General features: G+C 38.5%; 1 protein-coding gene across 1 annotated transcript in view; it reads right to left on the bottom strand.

The window, feature by feature from the left end:
• Positions 1-19,089, bottom strand: part of SLC44A5 (solute carrier family 44, member 5) — a 119,515-nt gene extending 100,426 nt beyond the window's left edge. The window contains exon 1 of the mRNA XM_012661041.1: positions 19,072-19,089. The gene's annotated coding sequence lies outside the window, so the exon portion shown is untranslated. The remainder of the gene's footprint in view (positions 1-19,071) is intronic.
• Between the last annotated feature and the right edge of the window lie 1,186 nt (positions 19,090-20,275).

The raw sequence follows: 20,275 nt of genomic DNA, 5'->3' as shown, positions 1-20,275 counted from the left end.
CCCTGTCTTTTTGGTAGAGATGGGGTCTCACTCTTGCTCAGGCTAGTCTCAAACTCCTGAGCTCAAGCAAACCTCCCGCCTTGGCTTCCCAGAGTGCTAGGATTACAGTCGCGAGCCACCACGCCCAGACACCAAAATATCATTTGATTCATTTTAATACCCATATCTTTGTCATCATTGGATTTCTTAATTACATAGTCCAATTGACCAGAATATATCACTTTCACTTCTAAGTTGTCTGAGATACAAAGTTTTGTTAATCTATTGATGATACTTCCACGGGAAATTTAATTCCAAACTTCCCATTTGTGATCACCACAATGTAACTAATTTTAAAATGGATCTTTAAAAGGATTTCTTACAATAATATCCAATTTTTCATACAGCTAAGAGTAACAAATAAATCTGTATTATTTTCCCTCTCTCTTCTTAAAATCCCATTTCATCAAATGAACTCTGTAATGATTAGCACTGTGATTATTACATGCTGGTGTGTCTTCCCCCAAATATTACTTAATTCTTCTAAATAAAGTAATGGAGTGAAAACTCAGCAATTTGAGAGACATTCTTGGGACTCCAGAAGTACTCAGAAACCAGAGAAATTTAGAAATTTGGGATATTTTTGAAGCAAATCTGGATTTAGAACCAGTCGGAACTCTCTTTTGCTTCTTCCTCCAACCATTGCATAGATACGGATTTCCTCTCACCGGGTTGAATGCAACCAGTCATTAAATATGGTTGGCTAGTTCTTCCTACTTCTATTCCTGCTAACCTAGATTTGGCTACATGGCTCTGTTGCTTGACATGTTACATCTATGTTCATCTATAAAGTTTAGTCTTTCTAAAAAAGTCAACTAAGCTTATTTTGGATTAAAAAATGGCTGTTGAAACCATCCAGCATGCTAATATTTCAAAGCAACCAACAACTGCCATTTCCATTACCTATTTTTCATGTTAGGCTAAGAAGGGTAAAATTTACTGATGTTTTCCTAACCCAAGTTTCCCTACTGTGCAAAATGAATAGTTAAACAGAACATTAGCAGAACATTTTCATTTCTAACTCTTAGCAGTGAAGATTTCCCACCACTGCGACACAGAAGGATGAACACATAAAGACAATACATTTATTTAGTGGATATGAACGTCTTTTGACTAGAAAAAGAAATAACAATCATCTGCAGTACTTTAAATAGCAAACATCTGTTTTTCTCAATATACTTCAAACACTTTGAATTTCCTGATTAGTTGTTATATGAGAACTGTATTTCTGAAAGACATAATGAGGCAGTTTAAAGAAGAATCTTAAATGATCTTCAAAGCAAAGTGAGGAAAAATGCTATGCTCTGGTTGAGGATGGTTAAACCAGATTCACCAGCTCCGTAATAGGAACAAATAAGAAATAATTCTTTCAACTATTTGCATTTAAGCCAAAAGTTCTATTAAATATAGCAAGAAAAGGAGAATGATATAAATGAGCAGGGCATAGAGAAACTGAAATATAACACTGTGGTCTTATATCATGGCAACAAAATCCATGATGCTATTAAAGCAATCTTTTCCTGACTAAGCCAAACATAAAAATTTTTGAAGTAATGACATGAAGCACTTTTGTGAGCATTACACAAATGTATGCATACATCATGAAGTAGGTTCAAGGAGTGTATATGCAAACACATCTATGGGCAATTGCTCCAGTCTGAAAGTTACAGATTTATTTTGGCCACATCAGTCTTTCCTCAGCAATTTGTAACACAAAATGGAGAGGATCATTTATTTTTCTTATAAAAGTTTATAAAAGGTACATTGTATAAATATTTCCAGGTGACATTTGTTTTATTTTTTACCCATAGTTCTTTTTCTGCTCCATGGTTTAAAAAAGTTATCATTGAGGAGATAAATATTTCAAGTCAAACACCAAAAAAATAACAATGATAAGGAAAAAAATATGAACCCTATGAACAGTGAAGGTTCAGGGGCTCTCACTTTTTTAAAATCAAGCTAATATTATATACAGGCCCTGTATGAAGAGATGTGGATCTAAAGAGAAACAAAGCTTTAAGGAACTCACAGTCTATTTATGGATAAAAACATACAAACACACACATAAACACAAATTCTCAATATGATCAGAGTAATAAATGGGGCATTTAAATGAATGAAGTATTTAAAGAACATGGACAAGAGAGGAATTGATTCTGCCAGGTAATAACGAGGGCTAAGAGTTAGACACAGGACATGTGAACTTAACCTTTACATGTTAGTAGAAGTCAGAGAATAGTATTGAAGACATCATTTTTTTCAAATTGTATGGAGTACAGTGAAATTTTAAGAATCTGATACATTTTTTCAAGACCTCTCTTTAAACTTCTATGGCTATTCTGTATATACTGACGAACTCATTTCTCAGATATACTGTTAGATTAAAAAGTGTAGAACACTATTGTGGCATGCTATTATCTATATGAAGAAAGAGAGGTTTTATATATACATATATAGTATACAGTAGTCTTGGCTTACCCACAGTTTCAGTGACCTGTGGTCAACAGAGGTCAGAAAATAGGTGAGTACAGGATAAGATACTTTGAGAGAGAGAGAGAGAGACCCCACATTCACATAGCTTTTATTATAGTATATTGTTATAATTGTTCTCTTTTATTATTAGTTATTATTAATCTCTTACTGTGTCTAATTTATAAATTAAACTTTGTCATAAGCGTATATGTATAGGAAAACACATAATGTATATATAGGGTGCAGTATTATTTGTGGTTTCAGGCATCTACTGGGGGGCTTGAAATATATCTCCTGCAAATAAGGGAAGACTACAAATATGTATTTGTAAATGCAAACATTTATTTGAAAGGATACACTGGCATTGATAATGCTGGCTTTTTCTGCGGGGCGATTCTGAGCGGCTCGGGACTCTATGCCCTTTCTGTACTGATTGAATCATTTACTCCCATGTATTTCCTAACTAAATATATGAATAAATTCCTTAAAACAAAGCACTTTCTATGGCTTTTCTGTTCTAACTAGTAAATATTCATAGCATATTTGACTCTGAACAGTTCCAGGGGTATAAAAACCATCCAGCATGTGTCATACTGGCTTCTGATTTTTAAAGGAATTAACATTTAAGTCTCAGATCACAAGACTGTGGCCAAACACCTTCTCATATTTGGCACCTTCAGGCAACAAAAGTTAATTAGGGATATTGAGAAAAAATTACTGTGCTCCTCATTAAAGATACTGAAACTGTGTCGACTCAATATTAAGACAGTCAATGTGATCAATCCATGGCAGAACTGAGTCAGTTCAAAGGGAGTAAAACTGACTCAAGCGAGTTGTTTTGTCAATAATTGGGCCCAGTTCCTAATACAAACTGTATTCTCTCCATATATTGATACACACATATATGTGTACATATATCTATTGAGGAAACGTACTGAAGATGAATCACTGTGCTCAGGACAGTATTCCACATGCTGAATTAAGACTTCTTGTTTTCATTCCTGCTGGTTTTTTTTTTTTTTTCACTTGGAATATTTTGTCCTTTTCCTGCAAAATCCTCATCTTACCCATCTTTCAAGGCTCAGTTCAAAAACTCTCTCCTATATTAAATCTTATCTTTAATATGTAACTGAGCTCTCTCTTCTACAATTGGAAGTCCTATTTTGCTCTTACAATCACTACACAGTTTAGTACTTAACAACTCTCCAAAGTTTTATATGTTAATTTTAACTCTCCAATTGAATTGTAAATGATATATCACATAGATGGCATATAGGGTCAGGAAAGTAGACATGGTCTCCTAACCCAAAGTATGTTAGAGTCAATAATCAGCACACCAACATTATAATCACCTAGTTTAGGGAATCCAATAGTATTGAATAAATTCACAAATTCATCACAAACATTAGAGCTGGAGTTTTGGAAGGAAGGTGATGACAGTGGGATAGGAAATCAAACCTCTTCCAGGAAAAAAGAGATGGAGTATCATTTCCTCTTTTATTTAAGAGGAGAAAATGAAATTATAGATAATGCTTATGGAGAAGATGGCTTGTGTGGTTGTAACTTTAATTACCAAATCTGAAAAAAAACAAGTTGTGATATCAAACACACAACTGTAGAACAGTACTTTCTCCACTTATTGTGGGATCGACTTGCCCATCTATGCAAGGGGATCCATAAAATATTAATATGTGTTACAATGGAGTGTTTTCCATTAAGCAACAGGGTACATGTAGGAGATCATCAACTCTGGTCTAAATTTGTTTACTTTAAATTTTGAGCAAATGACATTCATTTACCTTCAGTTTTCACCACTGTTTCTAAGCTTTGGGTTTTTTACTATGGTAATAAACATCTTATGAAGAACAAACAACAAATTACCAAAAACATAAGATAAATAACAATTCTGAAGAATACAACTTTGCCAACATGAAGGAATTGGTTCCTGAACACATTCATGAAATATAAAGAAGATGACTTCCAATTTGAAATAAATGTGATCTGAATTCAAAAGTCCAGAGCATGTAAAGTGATGTCTAAATTTGTAAATCATGAAACACAATATCCTGGATACATTTCAGCAAGTAACTGAAATCAAAATGACAATATGATACGTGTTGGGAAATTTTAGTCTACTTGTGTCATGTCCAGACTTTAAAAATGTACAGCTGTGAGGTTTGTATTCACTATCACAGTTTGAGTTTATAAGACTAGCAATGAATCTCAGTGCTCTGGGAGGCTGAGGCGGGAGGATCACTTGAGCTCAGAAGTTCGAGACCAGCCTGAGCAAGAGCAAGGTACTGTCTCTGCTAAAAATAGAAAAATTAGCCGGGCATCGTGGCGCACGCCAGTAGTCCCAGCTACTAGGGAGGCTGAGGCAGGAGAATCGCCTGAGTCCAGGAGTTTGAGGTTGCTATGAGCTAGGCTGATGCCATGGCACTCGCCTGGGCAACAGAGTGAGACTCTGTCTCAAAAACAAAAACAAAAAAAGACTAGCGATGGAAAGCTGTTCTTTTCTTCTGGACACCAAGCTCTTATCAAGTAAAGGGTCACGTCTTTGTGATGGCTTTATTACCCAAACAGGCATCTCAAGTAATGCTCAATTGACAGGTGCACACACTATTTATATAATAATCCCTTATTTAACTAACCAAACAAAACAATCATTTAAAAAACAAATACATGAGTTGAAAAAAGAGTTTAAATTACATACCAATACCAAGATAATATGTGATGTATTTCTCCACTCATTTTCCTCACAGGTCTAACTAAAAAATAACCTGGCATCAAAACCGTGCACAGTCATTACATTAAGAAAGGCAATTAAAGCACCACGTTAGTGAGTGAAAAGAATTTTTCCAGGCCTTGACTCCTCTCTGCCTCCTGATATGTTCTTTCTAGTCTTGGGTTCTCTGTGCCCCTATTTAAGCTTGGTAATCTGGCTCCCCACTGCTAGTTTCTGAATGATTTTGAAATCCCATAATGGGATTTTGCTACCAGGACTGCTCTAGAGTGGGGGCCATGCCCCAGGGCTCCAGCCCTCCGAAGCTGTCTGCGGCCTTCCTTCCCTGCTAGCTTTCTCCGTCTGGACACAAACTATCTTTAGTTTTTAAGTAGAAAAATATTCTCCTGTCCCATTCCCTTGCCAAAAGAGTACACACTTAAATACATAGAATAACTGATTGAGTAGCAACACAACCTGGACACAACAATATTTGAAAAATATATGAAAATATATTCTTCTGACACAGGCATGTTTGTGTAACACAGATATATGGTACTCAAGATAATATTAGCTTCTTCAAAAAGTAGAGATATGGCTCAGTTACCAACATTTTAGTTGTAATCATAGTAAAGGTGAAAGGTCAAGTGTCTTTGTGTTCAATGACCTATCAAGAATACTGTTACCCAAGAACAAGAGATACAAAAAGAAAATGGATATGTTCTATGGCAATTATTACTTCTACTATAAGAGGTTCTGGTGCCACGGATTAACTATCTCAAGTTATCTCCTGAAAGTAGATCCCTAACAAAACCCCACAGGGATAAAAACAGTCTCAAATCCTCATTATACCTTTCAAAACTCTCCAATCTACAGGATCTGTTCAGCTTCATTGCCAAAGTGTTTTGCATACCAGTCTCTGTTCAGCCCCTCTGGAGTATGATGGGACCTGCCATGCACTCACATGCTGTGATCCATGCGGAAATGCTCCACGGGGGTTCCCTTTCAAGCAAGCAAGTGGGGGTTGTGGTCTGCAGACAGCTCCTAGCCTCCAGAATCCTAGGTGTTCCTTCAGCCCAGTCACACCTTCCCAGGACAGCTGACAAAACAGGGACTGAGTGAAGCAGGGTCATAAAGGTGCTGCCATTTCAGAGTTACTCTGGACCCCTCAGAAAAGCAGTACTTGCTCTGCGCCCTGTTGGGTCGGCTGAGGCTTTGTTGGATCCAGTAGTTTGAAGACTCCCTTCCTTCTTTCTTTTCACAGGTGTTGATCCCTAATAAAGAGCCTGCAACCCAAATTCCATCTCTGCATCTGCTTCCGGAGAACTCCATCTGCAACACATACCTCCGTGAGTCTGATTTTCTTCTCCATTCTCTTATCTGTCAAATCATTCTCCTCCTCCAGGTTCCAGCTCAAATGATGTCTCCAAGAAACATTTCTTGATCCTTCTAGTCAGTAATAATTATTCATTTTACTCATTTTCTTTGTCCCCCTGAATTATGTCTACTTAACAAGTCATTCACTTTTCAATATATTAAATATTAAAGTTGGTGGTTTAAATTTTAAGTTTATTGAGAGCATACTCTGTGTCTTATTCAATTCTGTATGCCCCACCATGCATAACAGATAAGAGTTCTGAGTGAAGGAATAAACTAATGCACAGTCTGGAATCCTCCTAAACCTCTTCTTTTTTCATTCTCCATAAAAAGTGAAACGAAATTCTGCCAATATTTCATCTCCAATATTTCATATACACACCTAGTCCCCTCCACTTTTCAGCCATATGTTATATTGAGGCTCTACTTTCTGATCTAGCCAAGCAAATATGCTTTGCATGGTACATGTCTATTCCTGTACTTAAATCATCACACAAGAGATGTCACCTACCCCCTTTGGAAGCATGATCCTTCCTTCAAAATATTACTAAAGATCCTCCTCCTATGTGAAGCCCTATGGGATACTGCCACCCAACTTCAGCCAACTCAGGATCTTCTGGTTCACATAATTCAGATATGAAATATGTGTCTACAAATAATTATTCCCCATCACAACGGTGACCAATTTTTATGTTCCCTTAAGTCTTTGCAAGAATAGAATAATATCCTCTATGTGGAAAATGCCAAATATATATATATTGTATTCTGGATTAATAATACATGCATGTTCAGTTCCACTTCCCAAAATGATTGTGTCATACGTCCTCCTCCCTCTTCAATCCTCACACACCTGGGCCTGCCACCACCACCACCATCACTGCTACCCCATCTCTGAGTGATGACCTTACCTCATAATTCATTGAGAAAATAAAAGCAGCCAGTAAGACGATCTCTTATTTTCATTACCAAAACTATTGACACTCCTGCTTCTTTACCCTAGTCCTTACTTACTGCCTTGCAACTATAGGTTAGGAGTTCCTGTTCCAACCAAAGGCCAGATTCTCCAATTTTTTGGATTCCATCTTTAAGACTTTGTTTCCAAAATTTCCTCTTTCTCTTGCATCATCACTGTCCTTCTAGATCAACTCCAGTACCATATGCCACCATGTTCTAATATCTCCTATCTTCAGAAAATTCTACTTTGACCCCAGAGTCCTCTAATCCACCAAGAAATCTTACTAAAAGAGTTGCCTCGACAGTCCCTAGTAACCATCTCTACTGGCTACTAGATTCACCTCACAATCTCTAATTAACTCTCCCCAGTCAGACTTTAGTGTCCACTGTCACTGAGATTGCTCTTGCTGAGGTCACCAATGACTTTCATGTTGCCAAATCCAATGGTGACTTCTTTTTATCTTGTTTGACCTCTCAAAGTAATCAACACACTTGGCCATTTTACAAATACAAAACAAAAAATAAAAAACATGCTCTTCTTGAAACACTTCTTTCTTTTAGCTTCGTTAACATCTCACTCTCCTGGCTTTTCTTCTAAGTCATTGGGTGCTCTGTCTCCTTTTCTGGTTCTTCCACCTCTGCTTGACTTCCAAATGTTGTCAAGTCCAGGGTTTTGTTCGTGGGCCTCTTCTCCACCCTTCTAAGTGTTCTCAGCCAGATGCTTGGCTTTAAATATTATCTGTTATGTTGACAACTCCCAATTCTTAATGTCTAGCCCTCATCTTATTCTTCACTGAGCTCCTGACTCATGCATAGCATCAACATGAGCATACCTATTCATCATCTCAAACTTAACACAGCCAAAACAGAAGTCTTGATTTTTGCAACAGCAACCCTTTTCATTCATACCATAGGGCATCATAATTCACCCAGTTGTTCAAGTCGTAGATCTAACAGCTATTCTTCACTCCTTTTTCTCTTGCTTCTCACACCCAATAACATAATAATTACCTCTACCACCAGAACTTATCTTGAATCTATTCATATTTCTCTATCTCCACTACTAGCACTCTATTCTAAGCAATTGGGTCCTTCACTCAGATGATTGCAAGAGCTTCCTATTGATCTCCTTGCTCTTGCTTTTAGACTCTTAAAAGCTATTCTCTACACAGCAGTGAGAATGAGTTTTTAAAATTTAGATTATTTTAACTCGCTCTCCTACTGAAACCCACCAATGGCTCATCCACCACACTCACTATAATGCGCTTAGCTTACAGAGCATTTCCTACACACAGAGCACCCCAACCCCATGCACCATGCTGCACTCACACTGGTCTTCTTTCTGCGCCTTGGCCGTACTAAATTTATTCCTATCTTAGAGACTCAACATTTTGCCTCCTCTATCTGGTATGCTATGTCCTCAATCTCTGCATGGCTGAATCCTCCTTACCATTCAAATCTCACTTCAATTGTCACCTCCACAAAGGGCTTTTCCCTGGTCACCAAATCTAAACTAATGCTCCCCCTTCCCCAGTTAGGCACTATTACATCACCTATTTTACTTTCTTCCTTGTACTTTGTTTATTTCTCAGATGTTTTCTGCCTTGGGGCTTCCCTTTGTTAAAAACAAGCATCTTGTCTATCTTGTTCATCCCTGTATTTCTAATGCCTAGAAGACACAGGGTACATAATAAGTGCTCATGAATGCACATGAAAGATGTTACATGAGATATACCTTCCTTATAATTTACACCTAAGCAACAATTTCATTTACTGGAGAATTGGTATGATTTTTTCTGTTAGATAAAGAGAACTGTATAATCAATCCAATATGGTTTTTCTCTTTGTACTGTTTTGTGGGAAGCCCACTGATAAATTTAATTTCAATGCCAGCAACTGCATTAGCCTTTGAGTCAAGAATTTCTTTTCAGGACTTTGAATTTCTGTTTGTATTTTAATAATTCTATTGCACCCAAGTGTTTTAAGTCATTTCATTTAAAATCCTTTCTGGAAAGAGGCTTCATAAAGGTATATAAGTAAATAGAAATGAAAGCTTGCATGTTCCATAGTTGCCTTTTCTTTCTTTATACACAAAATAGATGAAGAATATATTACTCACACTAAACAAACTGGCAGTCTTCACAATGAAAATAACTATTATTATAGAAGGTGGAAAGTCTGACTGAAATTTAGTAAGATGCATTTATTTTTACTTGAAGCATTGGAGGGCTTGTTAAGTTCACTATCATGAAAGGGTTCAAGGAGAGAATGAAGAGCCATTTATTAGTGATGTTGAAGAAGGGATTCATTCATATAAAGGAGGTAGACTAAATGACTACTAAGTTCTTTCCAGTCCAGAGATTCCATGACTCTGTGACTCAACTCTTAATGCCAAAGCACAGAAGGAAGAGTTTAGCCTCAGATCTAAATGATAAGCACATAAAGCACTATGTTGACACACACCAAAAGGTCTTTGGAATTCTAAAGTGTTGTTATCGAGTAGACATCTCAAATTATTGTGATAACACAGTGCTGTCTCCTAAATTTATGCAGTTCTCATATTTGCTTCCCATTGAAATAATTGGTATCCTTAAATATCTGAAGGGGGGGCCCACTATCATGGAGAAGTATGAAGAAAAAGTGACAGGGAAAAATACACAGAGTTTTAAAAAATGTAGATCCTGTGTTGTAAGAATATCTGAAAAAGGTTACAAACCATTTTTATTTGTAAAGTTTGACATAAAAAGTCTATATCCATAGCACCTCTTTTGAAAACTTTCTAAAAGTCTCAAAACGTAGAAGAAAATGAAGAGAAATAAAAATAAATAAATGCACTGAATGGCTAATTCTTCAGAATACAAATGTGACTTGAAGATGTACTCTAAACTTGGCATTTATACTCCTCATTTGGAATGGAGCAAATGCCCTAATATGATTAATTATTTATCAGTGTGATTCTTTCCACAGGGAGAAGTAGACTAACATTCGTCTTTAATATTTTCAGCCTGTCCCTTTTATTCCCCAATATGTGAGCCTCTTCTCCTTTATGTTTTTGCACTTTAAAATGTCACTACTAGCCAGGCGCGATGGCTCACGCCTGTAATCCTAGCTCTCTGGGAGGCCGAGGCGGGCAGATTGTTTGAGCTCAGGAGTTTGAAACCAGCCTGAGCAAGAGCGAGACCCCGTCTCTACTAAAAATAGAAAGAAATTAATTAGACGACTAAAAATATATAGAAAAAATTAGCCGGGCATGGTGGCACATGCCTGTAGTCCCAGCTACTTGGGAGGCTGAGGCAGGAGGATCGCTTGAGCCCAGGAGTTTGAGGTTGCTGTGAGCTAGGATGACACCATGGCACTCTAGCCGGGGCAACACAGTGAGACTCTGTCTCAAAAAAAAAAAAAAAAAAAGTCACTACCTACAAATTACTCCTGATGAATAAGAAAATAACCTAAAAACTCTGTGAACGTCTTTAAATCAAGGAATTTTTTTTTGAAGTCTTCATTAACTGTGTGCTTCTTGTGTGCCAGGCACTGTGCTAAGTGCTAGGAATACAAAGACAAACGAAGCAAAGTTCTTGCCAACAAAACTTGCACTCCAGTAGAAGTGGATAATAAAGGGATTAATGTGGTCAGTGTAATTAATAGTTATTGACAGGGGCTCTGGAAACAAAGGAGAATGTGTCTAGTGCTAGCAGGAGTAGGGAAAGGGGAGTCTGAAAAAACTTCAAAGCAGAGGTGACCCTTGACTTTATACTTAAAGACTTTCCAAGAAGAGCCAACATCATGCATCAAAGCACAGAGGCCTGAGAACGCTTTCCCTGGAAATGGTTTGGTGTGAACAGAACACCCAGTGTGTCCATGCATGAGTAGTGGGAGGCAGGAGGCTCAGGGCTGAGATGGGGAGAAATGACACTGGAGAGGTCAGAATGAGCAGTATCACCAATGGTTTGTCTAACTCTTGTCGATATTTTCTTCTACAGACCCTAAGAAGAGATTGAAGAATTTTAAGTAAGAAATTGACAGAATCAGATTTGTATTTAGAAATTTTGTTTACCAAACACTTAGAGAACACTATTCTATACAGTATTCTATGTCCAGCACCTTGCTAGGCGCAAGGGACACAAACCTCCTAGACATGATACAAAGCTTCAAAATTAGTCCTTGTCCTGTTGTACATGTTTGTGTTGGGGCAGGAGAGAAGAAGAGTGTTACGATCAAGTCAAAGACTGCAAGGTGGTGGGGTAAACACTGCCACAGAGGAGCAGGTTGCAATGGAAACCTCACGGAGAATAAATCATATGGCAGGGAGATGGTACCCTGAGACAGTAATTCTTGAAGGGCAGTGAAGGACCTGTAAGAATTTTGTTTCGTGTATGAAAGGGCAAAGAGCAACCCAGAGGGAGCCAGATGTATGAAGGAAGAAACTCAGCAGGACTCACGTTAGAGTACTGCAAGCACTTACAAAGGTAGGAGGGATGGTAAGTTTGGGAGATAAAATTACTTGGATACCAAGAGCCCAGACAGTGAAGAGCATTGTATCCTGAGGTAAGGAGTTTGAAGTCCATTCTAAGCAGCGTGAAATGAATAGTGAGCCTCTGATTGATTTTCATCAGAGGAGCTGCATTGCTAGATTGCTTCAGATGTTTCTATTTGCTATTTCTCCTTTCTCCCCTCACATTTTTTCCAGTAGAGACTTATTCCCTGCCATTCTCCTCAAACTGGTCCTGAGAAGGTCACCAATGACTTCCATCTTGCCAAGTGCAATAGGTGACATCTTTTGTCTTACTCCACCTGGCAGCAGCATTGGACACAGGTGGTCATTCTCTCCTTTTGGGAGCATTCTTTTCTCTTGGTTTCCTTCAAGTCATACTTACCTGAAGCTCCTTGCACCTCATTGGCCTCCCCTTCCCTGGCTCCTCACCCTCTGCTTGAACCCCAAATGCTGCTGTGTTACAGGCCTTGGCCCTCGGCCTGCTCGTCTCTTTCTATAGTCTACCTAGTAGTAATCCCATCTAGGCCAATGACCAAATATCATCCACATGGCAGGGATTCCCAAGCAGATATCACTACCAATGACCTTTCTATTGACCTTCATACTTCTGTATTCAACTGCCTATTTGACATTTGTAGTTGAATTTACAGTATTTATTCAAATTTAATTTGGCCAAATAGAACTCATGATTCCTACTCCCACCTCAAAGCTCTAAAACCTCCTCTCCCAGTCTCTCCATCTCAGAAAATGGCACCAATATCCACCCTGTTTCACTCGTCCCACAGATCCTCGGTTTCCTCTTTTGTTCTTATTTCCCACATTTAATCCATTAACAATTCTTACTGACTTTAGCTCCAAAAAATATATGCAAACCACCTGCTTCTCCATCTTTATGACACTATACATCCTGCCTATACTTTTGCAATGGACTCTAGAATGGTCTCTCTTCTCTCAGCCCTAGTTTTCTTAAATTCATTCTCCACACAACACCTGAATGAGCTTTCAGATTACAGATTAAATCATGTCACCCTTCTTCTTATATATATTTGAATAGCTTCCCCTTGCATATAGATTAAAACTCAAACTCGTCAGTTCTTATATGAGTGCCCTCTACGTAACTCACTGACCTCATCAGCTATCATTCTCTCTCTTGCCCTCTCACTATAGCCATACTTGCCTTCTTTCTATTTCTGGAGCTCTCTAAACTTGGGTCCATCTTGGGGACTTTGCATTTGTTATCTTTTGCCTGAAATGCTTTGTCCCCAGCTCTTTGCATGGCTGGCTCCCTCTTATCATCCAGCTCTTAACTACCCAAGAGCCCTTCATGACAACCCAACTCCCCATTCACTCTCTACCATATCATTTAATTATATTAGCTTTTTTACTGATAGAAAATATTTTACCTATTTATGGAGTACATGAAAGTATTCATTACAATTGCATTTACTTTATGGTATTTATCACCACTGAAAACTGCTTTATTAATTTCTTTGCTTACATAATTAACGTCCGTCTAGAATATCAAGTCTATGAGAAGCAAGAACCTTGTCTATTTTGCTCACCACTGTATCTCCTGGAATAAGAGAAGTCCCTAACATATAATATGTATTTATTGAATGGTTAAATAAATGGTCATCCTAGCTTCAAAATTGAGGATAGATTTAATTCTAGAAAAGACAGAATTCTGGCAGGAGAAAGGCTGGTTAGAATGAGAGCAAGGCATCACTTAGAAGACTGTTTCAGTAACTCAGCTGAGAAATTATTAAAACCTGGACCAAGGCAGTGATCCTGGAAGAGAAAAGATCTAAGAAATAATGAGAAGGCAAAATCTACAGGGTTTTAGGACTGACTGTATGTTTGAGGTAGAAGAGAGAATCTAGCATAACTGTGCCTAACAATTGGATGGATTGTGGTTACGCTCAGCAAGGTAAGGGACACAGAGGAAAAGCAGGAATGGGTATAAAAGGTAGAGATACTCATGAGTTTAGGTTTGGAAATGTTGACTTTGGGATGCCTATGGCACACCCAGGTGAACTATCGAGTAGATATTTAGAAATATAAATATACTTCTGAAGCTTTTAAAAATACTGATAAATTTCTTTAAACTAAAGAACCTAAACAAAGGGGAAATTTTGAAAGAACATTAAAGTCTAATAGAAAAATATGTAAATGCTCTCTTCTGAGAAATATTCCCTGATCATTACTGACGTGAATTGCAGGTACCCTTCTTTGGTGCTCCCAGAGTAGTGTGTGCACTTACAATAATTACTATGTTGTAATTAGTTGCTTGTTTGGCTAACTCCTCAATTAAGCCATGAGGTCCGCTAAGTAGAGCTGCACATAGTAGACCTGTGAGTAAGTTTTGATCACGTCACCCCTCCCCATTAGATGTCTACAGCGAGTTCCCACTGCCTCAGAATTAGCTCCAGATACCTTGGTGTGATATTCAAAGCCCTACACAATTTTGCCTTAACATATCTGCCTAAACTTCTCTCTCTCTCTGGGGTCTCTAAACCTTTGAATGAACTCTCTGTTGATCCAAACCAGTTGAGCACATTTCTGCAGGGTCTGAAAATTGATTTTGTCAGTGCCCTAGACTTACTCCAACTCAGGGATGATGTCTGTCACTAACAAGGCTCATGAGACTGATGTATCAAATCAGAATACCAATGAAATAATTTACATTGAGAAATTTAATTGCCGAGCAGACCTCGTACTCATGTTGGCCTGACCAGCACAATCCTCCTGTTAGGCAAACTACATGAGAAACCTAATTATCAAAAGGTTGCCTGATGAATGTACAGTCAGAACAAGGGGAAGTACATGAGTGGAATGTTGAATGACATCAGGCTCTGCTAGCCTGTGGTCAAGAGAGCAGGATCCTCACATAGGATCCTCACATCACTTTGACCCGTGCTCTAACCTAGAGAGTTCTTGGACGAGCACAGTTGCTTGATCATCATTTGTACATCTCTTTAGATATGTTAATAGGTGGAATAAGTTTATAATCAAGGCTTGTTGGACTGGGAGCCTTACAGGTCTCATTGAGGTGACTACACACATCTCTGCTTTAATTATATGTTAATTTCATGGTTTAACTCTCAAAAAGCAGTGCTACTTTCTATATTCCCAAGTTCTGGGGAAGCACCTCACATAATGTCTTCCTTGCTCCTTGGTGACCCCAGCCTCAGGGTGCCTTTTCTCCCCTGAAATCCTACAGCCTTTGCTGTGGACCACACATTTGATGCATAGCACATGCTACTTGTGATTGTTCTTTAGTTTCTGGTATACTTTTGCTGTCTTGTCATCTGGTTTGTAATTTCTCTTAGAGGACAAAGGTGTGCATTAAATATATATGTCAGTGATTAATTATGAGGGCTGGCTTTTTTTTTTTTTTCCTTCTCAACATACCACTAGTTAGAGCACTTCCTCCTTGGATGGGCATTCTGTTTGCTGAGAATATGGTTATTTCTTCCATGGCTATATTTGAAATGTCAGAATTCTTTTAAATTGCATTCTTTTTTCTCAGGAGAGTTTTTCTATTTAAAACAAAACAAAACAAACTCCACCTTGAAATGATAATATGTGGCCTTTATCACAGGATGCAAATTGTAGCAATTTGGACTTTATTTTTCTAAACTTGGATCACAGGCCAGGCAAATGGTTATAAAATTTTAATGATTTTGCCCTGACATGAAAAGAAAGAGATTAAAGAGAATAAGCTGAACTCTTTGCACCAGGACCTGTAAATCTTTGACCTGCCTTGACACAGCGTAGCTGAAACCACACCATATGCAATGTCATATCCCCTGTGGACACTTCATAAAAACTAATTGAATTGAAAAACAGTCTGAGGTGTATTCCACAAGCCCTAGTAATGCAAATAGCTCCTAGAACTCTGGTATTACTTTTCTGTTAGCTGAGCATCTTATTTAGAAATTTGAACTTCCGTATCACACCAACGGCATCTGAAAATGGTGTAAGATTTGGATAGCATCTTAGCAAGAGCTTTAAATAAAGACTTTAAAATCATGGAGTTCAAAACTATCACTGTTTTGTCTCAAATATGATAATGGTATGGTCATTACTCAGCCTCTTCCGAGGGTCATCCTTGTGTTTATCTATGGGTTCTACATCACACTGCTTCCTTCCCACTCTTGCTTTCCTTCCTTTATTCCTTAAACAAATATTTAGAGTATTCCTTACTCTGTGAGAAGAATTGTTAGTTGGTCATAACACAAAGATAGGATGTTCTAATCCTCAAGGATCAGTGGTCTTATCAGTGGGCTTCCCCCAAGTCAGTACAAAAACGGAAACATAGTGGATCACACGGTTCTTATCTAACAGAAGAAAGTATATCAATTCTCCATTAAATAACAATTTTTCTTAGTTTTAAATCAAAAGAAGAATTTCTCATGTATTACCTTATAAAAGAGCTTTTATGTTTTTGTTTTCTATGTGCATTCATTTCCACTCGATAATGCACTGCCAAGGATAGTGCTGGAGACCCGTTCACGTTTACCACCGCAACCCAACACTAACCAACATTTTTTTGATTCTATTGAATATAGGGGATAAATCATGGGGCCTGAAGACATACTTTTAAAAAGGGGGCCTTAAACTATGAAAATCACCTCTTTTTGGTCAATGTTATGGGGCAATAGCTCCTATACACCCGATTCGTAGTAGACAGGAACAGGTGAGACACTGAGGTAACCTTTCCTGCAGTGTTACCATCATTCTTTCACCTCTTCTCAAAACGGCTACGGTCGGGTGGGGATTAGGTACAAACTGCTGCCCTGTGAACTAAGAGAGGTGCGCATAACATGGTGGCCTGACAAGCAGAGAGTGCTGTAAGGGTCTGCCTGAATATCTGATAAGACTTTGGATCTCTCAGAAGGAGAGCAACATGATGTAAGCACAAGGTGGTATTAAAGCCAGCCCTGCTGCTAGAAGCAATGCGAAGAATTGGGGGTTTCCCACTTGTTCCTTAAACACTCCAATTATTTTCTCAGTAAGGGCAGTATAGAACCCTGCTGCTGAAAAAGTTACAAATGGGTCTACTGTCTCTTCTCATAGTTATGCCCCTGTGGTTTTACAATACTTTCCTCTGTTCCTGGATTGAAATTGGGGGGTGGTATGCCCACAGAATGACCATTTCACCTTTAAAGGTCTTTGTGGTACCAGAGGCATCACAAAAGTCCCCAGGCAAAAATACATTACTTTCCTCACAGTGATTGTCGCAGTTGTTTAGACTTTACCTGGACTACAGGCTTCTGTCACTAAATTCTAAATAACCAAAGACAGGGAGATCTAACCTCGTTTCCTACACCTAACTCTCTCTTCTCTGTGGCTATCAAAGCCATACCTGTAATCTGTACTTCCTTTGTCCAAATGTGGCAGCCTATTTATTTTAATTATTATTACTATTGAATCTGGATTATATCTAGAGATCCCTTGAGGCCAATAGGCTACACTCAATTGTCACAAATTAGTTATTGTAAAATGGATGTGATTACAGCAAAAGTAACCACCACCTTGAATGAAGCTGTTTGTACGCTAGACAACAAAATGCATTCGTAGTGTTACCATGGTGAGAATGAGAGAGATTTCAGACTCTTCTCAAGAAGGCTCCTTTATTCTAAGTGTACCTTCGAATGAGTAACCTGAAACTAATGATTTGGCTATTTACAAAATTAGAATAAACTGAATATACATGTGTTTAAAGCTGGGATTGCTGTAGTTTGGATGTCTGACCATCCAAACCTCATGTGGAAATTTCATTTCCAATGTTTGAGGTGGGGTCTAATGGGAGATGTTTAGGTCTTGGGGGTGGATCCGTCATGAATGGCATGGTGCCATCCTTGCAGTAATGAGTGAGTTCTCACTGTATTAGTTCCTGTAAGAGTTCCCCCTAGAGCTGGTTATTAAAAAGAGCCTGGCACCTCCCTTCCCTCTGTCTTGCTGCTTCTCTTCCCATGTGATCTGCCCACCAGCTTCCCTTCGCCTTCTCCTGGGAGTAGAAGCAGCCTGAGGCCCTCACCAGGAGCCAAGCAGATGCTGACACCATGCTTCTTGTACAGCCTGCAGAGCCATGAACCAAATAAACCTCTTTTCTTTATAAATTACCCAACTTTAGGTATTCCTTTATAGCTACACAAATGGACTAAGACATGGATATTACAGGGACATAACGGTAAATGCTGATATACATACTGATGGCTGGCAAGTGCAAATGAGCATGCTGATTGCTGTTTCACATCACAGTTTATTATGACATACAAATGCCAGAAATCAAAGTCAAAGTTAAGCAAAAAACAGCTACCAACTGCATAATCTTCTCTTCGTATTTAGTCATGTTACCCACCAACCCCCTTTTTGATTGACAGGAAGCCTGGAAATGGAAGGTAAAATAAATAATAGGAGGACTATGAATTATTGGCTAATATTAAAATGCCATAAAACCTTGGAGGTGGGGAGGGAAGCACCAGCTGAGATGAGTGCATATTTCCCTAGAGCATTTTTAGAGTCTCCTAAAGTGTACGTGATGCACTGGCGAATGACTACCTCTAAGAAAGTGTTCTGCTTTTGGAAGCTGAGTGGCACAAATGCCTGGCGTGGAAGAAGTTGGCATAGCAACTCTGCAGCTGCAATGGTAAGCCACAGAGTAAACAGGTACATAAAACAACTGCTTGAATGTGTTTGCTTCTCTACAAAGTGGTTAAATCTCATAAAGCATTTTTTTGGCTTCTCCTTTAGAGAAATACAAACTCTCAGTCTAACAACTTAAGGCAGTTCATTTACTGAACAGGAGAAGAAATTCATGACTTGTGGAAACCTTTATTCTCTGTACTTTCTCAGTGTAAATAAGGTGACATTTAGGCAGAAATAAGTCATTGCCTTCTCGCAGTAGACACAATTCTTCATTGACTGGGAAATGTTACCAAAAAAATAAGATTTCTGTTAATTTTTTTGTTTGTTAAAAAATAAATTTCCCAAGAAAAGAATTGCTTACCTGTTGGCAACAGGCCCCTTGAAATCCGGGTCATGTGGCCTTGCATGACCTGCATTTAAAACAAAGACCTTTTTAAGCATATAAGCCAGTGGAATGGCAAATAAATAAATATAAAATATTAATAAAGAAAAATCTACATCTTGGTTTACCCACTGCTCAGTGCAGCGCAAGACTGGGAAGACTGGTTAAGGATCATATTCCACATGGCCTGTACTGAGCACCTGCATTACAGATTGCACCCAGGTCAGCAAAACTTGAAGCCCTTCTGATCTGCAAAACCATTTTACTATCCACCATCGCCAAGTGTTGCTGAGAACCTGTGAGGTGCACTATATAATGTGAGGCACCCGCTTATCCCAGCTCTCCCTTTCCTCTTGGGAGATCAGGCTTTCCTTCAAGACATTCAAATACTAGTCACTGATGGTTTCCAACATGGTGGCTATACAGTATATAAAGATTATTATTATATTATAGAAATATTATTTTGTATTGATTTTTAAAGATCCACTAGCAGACTTCATGCCGTCTAGGAAGATGCCCTGGTCATTAATTGTTGCATCATGATCGTGATATATTACCCTTGTCTTTGAACAGTCTAAGGTACACATGGAATGGCTTCTTTCTCCCCACATACACTGTGTGGGCACACCCAGTAACAAGTTCTGTAAAGTCATTCCTGGCCAAAGGTCTGCATTTTGCAATCTCTAACCTCTTGACTCTTCCCCCACAACCTAAGCACTCCCACCCCTTCCTCTAGGGATTTTTCCCTATAAGAAGGCCTGGTCCTGATCTAAGGACAGAATTTTAAAAGGGATTGGCAAAAAGACCTCGATGTCAGCAGCCTGACCCTGCCTGTACTCAATGCAGATATTAGGCTAGAGACCCAGAGGCCACCTCAGTGCAGTCACAGGCTAAGGACAGAACAGCAGTAAAGGAAGGACAGATTTGCAATGAAAATCCAACAGCCCATCAGTCAGTGAATATTCATAAAGCATCTCTTATATTCTCAGAGCTCTGAGAGGATACAAAAGATATATAAGGCATGATTCCTATCTTAAAGACTTTACAATTGGTCAGCAAAATTGTCATAGTGATTCGTTCAACAAATATCTCTTGAGAATCTTTATATACCAGGCCCTGTGTAGCAACACTCAAACAATGAATATGCCATATAAAACAATTAATAAAATACTAAGTTGTATGG

Source organism: Propithecus coquereli, unplaced genomic scaffold, assembly GCF_000956105.1.
Source record: "Propithecus coquereli isolate 6110/MARCELLA unplaced genomic scaffold, Pcoq_1.0 Scaffold7, whole genome shotgun sequence".
Taxonomy (NCBI): Eukaryota; Metazoa; Chordata; class Mammalia; order Primates; family Indriidae; genus Propithecus; species Propithecus coquereli.
This window is presented reverse-complemented; position numbering and strand designations above follow the sequence as displayed.